The sequence below is a fragment of the Propithecus coquereli genome, unplaced genomic scaffold, assembly GCF_000956105.1.
Source record: "Propithecus coquereli isolate 6110/MARCELLA unplaced genomic scaffold, Pcoq_1.0 Scaffold196, whole genome shotgun sequence".
Taxonomy (NCBI): Eukaryota; Metazoa; Chordata; class Mammalia; order Primates; family Indriidae; genus Propithecus; species Propithecus coquereli.
In genome coordinates, this window is record NW_012144522.1 from 172,653 (window position 1) to 180,368 (window position 7,716).

Consider the following 7,716-nt stretch of genomic DNA (forward strand, 5'->3'; position numbering starts at 1 on the left):
CACTTACTGAGCATTTACTATGTGCCACACAGCTCTTAAGCCCTTTGACAGGTAGTAATTTATTTATTTATTTTATTTCAGCATATTATGGGGGTACAGGTGTTTAGGTTACGTATGTTGCCCTTGTCCCCCCCCAACAACAGGTAGTAATTTATTAATCTGTAGCCCTTTATGAGGTAGGAATGGTTACCAACACTTTTAAAGATGGATATTCCAAGCCACGGGGTCACCATGCTAGCAAGAGGCAGACCTAGAAGGAGAACTCAGGCTGTTTATTGTCCATCTGTCTGTCTGGCACCAGAGTCGTCGTCTTTTTTTTATTTTTGAAACAGACTTTCACTCTGTCACCCCGAGTAGAGTGCCGTGGCGTCAGCCTAGCTCACAGCAACCTCAAACTCCTGGGCTCAAGGGATCCTCCTGCCTCAGCCTCCCAAGTAGCTGGGACTACAGGCATGCGCCACCAAGCCGGCTAATTTTTTATTTTTAGTAGACACAGAGTCCCGTGCTTGCTCAGGCTGGTCTCAAACTCCTGGCCTCAACTGTTCCTCCCGCCTCAGTCTCCCAGAGTGCTGGGATTACAGGCATGAGCCACCGTGCCCGGCCAAGAGTCTCTCTTTTTAAAAACGATCCTGCCAGGAAAGAGAGAGGATCACGCCGCCAGGGCTCAGGGGTCCCCATTCTTGCATCTACCGTATCAGCTCTATTTTTGCTTCTTCTCTATGTTTAGCCTTCTAAGCAAGGTTTCTCAGGAAGTGAGGATTTCATCACACTCCCCGCAAGCCACAAAAGACAACCAGTGTGAAAGTGAAACAGCAAAAAGAATAAAGAGGAAAGAAAGATAGAAAATCAACTTAAAAAATCTAAATGCTCCTTTTCCTGCCAGCCCGGGGCAGGCGCACCTGTCTGGCGTTGCTGAGGGGATTCCAAGCGGCTGCAAGGTGATGCGCCCTATTCCTTAGTCGGTGGCGAATTGCTGAGAGCCTGCCATGCTATAAATAAAATGGTTTAATTTTCTTCTCACCTGGTAGAGCTAAATACATCTGCGGCATCTGGGCCCACGCACACTTTCCTGCCAAACTCCATTCACAGACTCACTGCCATACCTAGAATCGCTGAAAACCCTCCAATGGATTCTGTCGCCTGAAAATAAACTCCAAACTCCTCCCTTAGACTTCTGTCCCCTGCAGAGCTGGATTCTGGCCACTTGGCCAGCCCCATCCTTTAGTGCAGCCCCTCCCTTGCTCACTCCAGCCTGTTCCCCCACCCACCCACCAATTTTCTCTCCATTCCTCCAACCCTGAGCTTGTCCCCATCCCAGGGCCTTTGCACATGCTGTTACTTCTGCCTCATACCCTCTGGTCCCGGCTTCTTCTCATCCTTCAGGTGCCATCTTACATCACTTCCTTCAAAATTCCTCCCCTGATTTTTCCAAATAAAACAGGTCCCTCTTTATACCTTCTCATAGCTTCTTATCTTTTTCTATCACAGCTCATTTCACAATGCGTAATCATAGAGCTAGTGCAGTGCATTGGGATCCGCCCCCAACCCGAAAACTTAAAAGGCATCAAGGACAGAACAGGCCGAGTATTGAGAAGGACAGGTCGCTTCTTCATCTCTCCCTCCCCCCAAATCCACAATCCCCCTCTAATCACGAGACTGCATCAGACAAAACCAAACTGAGGGAGATTCCACAAAACACTCTTCAGAAGTGTCACGGTCGTGAAAAACAAGGAAAGGTCAAGGAAATGTCACACGCAGGCAGAGACTTAGGAGCAAGGCAGCAGAAGACAGCGTGGGATCCTGGGTCGTAGAAACATCAGGCTGCATAGGGGCTTCCCGAATGACATCATTTTATCTTAACTGTCTCTTTAAAGACCCTATATCCAAATATAGTCGCATCCTTCGGGCTTCAACATATGACATTTTGGGGGGCAGGTGGAGACACAATGCAGCCCATAACACCTTTACGTGGTGTGTATCACTGCCTACCCCGGGCTGTGCCTTCTCTCTTGCTGCGGTGAGTCATAAACTCCACCTGTTCACCACGGGAACGTTCTGGGGGTCTCTGGCTGAAGGACTTCAACACCAGCAATGGTTCGACAGTGAACAAGGAAAGCAGGAACTCCTGGTGGACCCTGAGCAAAAGGGGAAGGGTATTTCCTAAGGATTCCCGCGAGACGAGGAGATCCCGGCCGCACACCTGCGAGCGAGGTGGCAGAGTGGAACAGCGCCAGTCAGACGGGTCCTCCCTCTCCCTTCCTTTGCCCTCGGAGACTGGACAAAGAAGGGGAAGGAGATGGGGGGGCGGTGGACAAACCAGCCACTGCCACCCGCCCCTCCCTCGGTCCAAGGGTCTTGGCTGTAGCCTCCACCGGGAAAAGGGAGTCACTTTGAACTGCGCAGCAGACGGACGTTTTGACAGCAGCTTAGGCTGGACTGCTGACCCCCTGAAATCGAGACAGTTGGAAAACCCCAGAATGGCGAGAAAATCTAAACGGTCTGCTCTTGACATAGCCAGAGGAACGGAAAAGGGACACAGACAGGCCGAGTGTGAAGGCAGGACGAGAAAGAATAAAACTGTTCTCTGTCGTCACCATCAAGCCCAGACTTTATTTTTTATTTAACTTTCCTGTCATCTTTTTAAATGTTAGGTTGCTTTTTTAATAAGCAATTTTAAAATTCTGGAATAGTTTTAGATTTACAGAAAGTTGCAAGGACAGTACAGAGTTCTTGTACACCCTTCACCTAATGTCACCTCTTGTTAACATATTACTGTGGTATGTTTGTCACAACAAGTAAGCCAATATTGTTACATTATTGTTAACTGAAGTCTGTGCTTTGTTCAGATTTCCTTCCCTGTTTGAAACAGGGTCTTGCTCTGTGTCCCAGGCTGGACTGCAGTGGCGCCATCATAGCTCACTGCAGCCTCGAAACCCGGGCCCAGGTGATGCTCCTGCCTCAGCCTCCTCAGTAGCTGAGACCACAGGCGTGAGCCATCGCGCCTGGCTTAACATTTTTCTTTGTTTGCCGTATTACATATCTACTTCTCCATCAATTTTCCCTTTTGATTCATTTCAAAAGAAACTGCAGACACCACTATACTTTCCCAGTACTTACGCATACATATGATTAACATTTTCGGGTGAAATTGGTACACAGTGAAATGTAAAAATCTTCACTGAGCCGCAAATGCAGACTTCTGTGCAACTGGAGCCCACGTCGAGATACAGAGCAAGGCCCATCATCCCGGAAAGTTCCTTCGGCCCCCTTCCTGGTCAGCCCTGCCCCCACCCTCCTGAAGAAACCACTGTTCTGATTATTTTTGCCACCACAAATTGATTTTGTCTGTTCTAGAACATCATCCAAATGGACTCACATGGTGTGTACCCTTTTGTGCCCGGCTTCCTTCACTCAGCATAATAACTTTGAGACCCATCTGTATTGTCGCACATATTATTAGTTTGTATTGCTCAGTAGTATTCCATTGTGTGGATAGATGACAGGTTTTTAACCATTCTCCTAAGGATAATAGCCCGAGGCTATTATGAATAAAGCTGCTATGAACAGTCTTGACAATTCTCAGTTGTGCTTCTCTGTTTCTCTTGGGTAAAGACCTAGAGGTAGAATTGTTGGATCACAGGGTAGGTGGAGATATAGATTTATAAGAAGCTGTGTGGACGATTTACACCTTCACCGGCAACATCAGAACACTCTGGCGTTCCTTCTTTTTGATCTTTGCATTTCGGGCCTGCTTACGGCTATGTTGGTGTCGCGTCGTGATTGAGCCCAGCCGTATTAGTCAGGGCTCTCCAAAGACAAAGAACCGATAGACTATGTATAGATTAGATACATCCGAGGAGATTTATTATAAGAATCGTCTCACGCAATTATAGAGCCTGCGAAGTCCCACGAGATACCGTCTGCAAGCTGGAGAACCAGGAAAGCTGGAGACGTGATTCAGTCCAAGTCTGAAGCATGAGAACCAGCAGCTTTGATGTCCTAGCGCAGGAGAGAATGCATGTCCCAGCTCAAGCAGAGAGGACGAATCTGCCCTTCCTCTGCCTTTTCCTTCTGTTCAGGCCTCAACAGATTGGATGGCGCCTGCCCACGTTGGTGAGGGCGGAATCTTCTCCACCCAGTCCACTGACTCAAATGCTAATCTCTTCTAGAAACACCCTCGCAGACACACCCAGAAATACTGTCTTACCAGTTATCTGGGCATCTCTTAGGCAGTCACATGGAGATAAAAAATTAACCATGACATCAGCCCATTTAATAAAGCAATTAGAGCTACATATTTGCTCATTGACCAACGAGCTGTCTCTCTCTACCAAGCTCTGTGAGAGCAGAGGTTTTAATCTGTTTAGTTCACTGCTGAACTCCCAGGGCCTAGGACAGTGCCTGGCACATAGTAGGTGTCCAATAAATGCTTGTGGAATGAATGAATAAATGAATGAATGAATGCAGGGTTTCTTTTTTAATTATTAGTGGATCCCAGGGCTTATGTGACACAAAGTCTGACAGCTATCAGGTTCTCAATAAGCATTTAGCAGAAAGAAAGAAAAAGGGGCAGGAGAGAAGGAAAGAAGGAAGGAAGGAAGGAAGGAAGGAAGGAAGGAAGGAAGGAAGGAAGGAATGACTGTCAGGATAACCGAACATCTCAAGGCTGAGTAGCTTCATTTTTTATGCCCTTCCTGAGAATTTTCTTATTTACTTGTGAATTCATTCACTGACTTTACTCTCCCACTATTCGGGAGATACATGGCTGTAGTAATGAAAACAAAATCATCAGCAACCGCCATAATAATCAGCTAGCGCATGTTGAGCACTTGCTCTGTGAACCTTTTCCATGTGTTTTGCTCAGTCTTCACGACAACCCTACGGAAGTAGGTGAGGTTACTATTTTCATCCTATAGGTGTGGAAAGTGAGGTGTAGAGGGTACCTAAGGTCACCCAGCTAGTAAGTAGCAAAGCCAGGATTTAAACCAGGTGTCTTGGCTGCCAAGTCCAAGTTCTTTGTCATGCTGATCATAGACTAGAGAGCTTCCTTCAACTGGGTCTCCACTCAAATGTCACCCAAACGGAAAGAGAGACGTTTCCTGGGCATCTTCTATAAGTAGATCTCTACCACACTCACTCATACCCTGCTTCTTGTTTCCCCTTTCCTGAAACTATGGACTCTACTCGCCTGTTCATTTGCTTATTTTCTGTTTTCCCTACACAAGGAATGTGCGTTGCATCAACAGAAGACTACGCCCCCATTTCCCTGGAACATAAAGCGGTGCTTGGAACACAGTAGGCACTCAATAAATGTGTGGGGGGACAAATAAGGCTTTGAAGTGTGGCTGATAGCATAGCATAGATCATTCCTATTTATTGAGCACCCACCCAAAGTGCTAGGCACAGGACCAAGCACTTTGCAATCTCTCCTGGAATCCTTATAACCACCCAGTTAAACCGGTGAGTCTCCCGGAGTCTAAGCCACAGGGCACACGTGTGGAATCCTTTAGCCAAAACCTATCCTCACCTTCTATCAGGAGAGGCTGGTCAGGAGGTCTTCCTGGAGGAGGTGGCATCACTGCCTCTCCCTGGCTTCCCCTCCACCTCTCTGGCTGCTCCTTCACAGCCTCACTGTGGGCCCCTCTTCCTCCGTTTGTCCCTTTCATGCCTGTGCTGCTCCATGCCTGGCTAGAGCAGAGCTTACAAACTAGCCAGCTCCAGCCCACGGGCAGGTTTTATTTGGCCCACAAAGCATTTTTTTTATTTGAATTGGTTTTAACATTTAAAAGCTAAGGGATTTTGCTTTTAGAAATATCCAGATTTCTGGCTTGTCTTAGAAAGAGGGAACATCTGGCGATGCTGGGTCCCTCTTCCCACATGGCAAGCATTGCCTGAAACTAAATAGCAACAGCCATGTGCTCTGAGCCACCCTCTACCAGACATGCTAATGTGTTCTGAGCCCTGAATTAGCACCTGTGGAGCTTGAGATGGTTTGGGAATGGTATTCAGCCAGGGACACTAGAGATACCTGAGGACCACCCTGGAATAAATACTTGTCTTCCCCACGAGAAACAGACCCAGGAAACAATGGCAGGAGAAGGCTGAGCCAACAGATTTCTACCAGACAGCATTGCCAGTGTCCCATGCGATAGGATGGGTGCCTTGGCTAATATAGGCTAAAGCCACTCTCTAAAGAGGCTTCCCTTCTGGGACCCAAACCACACGTGAGAGAGACAGAAATGAAGACAAGAGAAAGAGCCAGGGTGAAGAAGAGAGAGAAAAAGGGAGATTCAATCAATTCAAACATTTTTCTCTGGAGAATGAAGGGAAGGTGTGTGTGTGTGTGTGTGTGTGTGTGTGTGTGTGTGTGTTCACACATGCATGCATGCTGAAGGAAGGGGGGCAGGAACAAAGCATTGCACTCCCTCCTGGAATCTGAGATAACGTCTACTTAGTCATAGTTACCCCTTTTCTGACACCCACCCAGATTGTTCTCTGGAATTTGAGATTAGCATTTCTCAGATTGCAGGTCATGACCCATTAGCCAGTCACGAAACAATTTAGAAGGTTGTAACCCGATTTTTATTTGTACAGTAGAATTAACAGAGAATAGAAAACATGCAAGAGCATTGAACAAGTGGTCAGAATGTTTTCACTCTGTCTCTGTGTGTATTTGTGTAGAGATCACAGTGGAAAATGTGTTTCTCAGTGGTGGGCTGTGGCCTTACAAGTTGGAAGCTCCGCACTCTTGAATATTGTCCACATGGACAAGGCTGAGGCAGGGCCAAGTGGGGGAGGACATAAGTGAAGGACTGAGAGGGTTCGACTTGATTCCATAGGCAATAGGGAGCCACTGAGTGATTTTGAGTTGCAGAGTCACCATTAGCACTTCAGTGTCCCCCATTCTGACAGATAAATGCCCAGCCGCACACCTCATGGCATTGGGATTCTTCTCCCCATTAGCAAGTCCTGCTGATGCAGCAAACACTGGCATTGGCTATGACGCAGGAGATTTTCCAAACCAGAGCTTTTGGGACTGGCCAATCTCGCCCCTTCCTCCTCAGTCTACAGCTAGGGAAAGAGAGACACTAAGGTGGGAAATCACTTGCCTTGGTCACTTAGTGCACTTCTGGCTGCTCATCTCAGGATCTTCCTCACCTCCAAGCCTCACGCAGACCATCTGCTGGGGGTGATCGAGAACATGACTCCAGAACCAGAGGCAGCTGGGGTAGTGAGGACAAGTGCGTGTGTGTGCGTGTGTGTGTGTGTGAGAGAGAGAGATGGGGTCACGGGAGCAGCTAGCCTCCCTTGTCTCCATCATTATCATCAGCACTGTCATCAGTATCATCACCTTCCTCCTCCTTGTCCTCATTATCACCATCTTCATCATCTCCACCACCACCGCCAGCATCATCATCATCTCCTCCACCACCACCATCATCTCTACCACCACCACCACGACCACCACCACCATTAATTTTTTTCCCTAGTCCTTTATTACTGATCTGGGACAAAATTTTCTTTCTACTTCTCGTCTCAATCCCCCTAAAGGAGGCTGGGGGTGGGGGCGGTTGGCGCTCAGGTGGCGAAGTCTAGCCCTGTCCTATAGCAGGAGAGGACTCCCCAGGCTGGATTCCCCAGTACCTGGGTGATGATGTCAAGGTGGCCAAGCCCCCTCCTAGGGTCTCCGCTTCCCCATCTATCAGTGTGGCATCA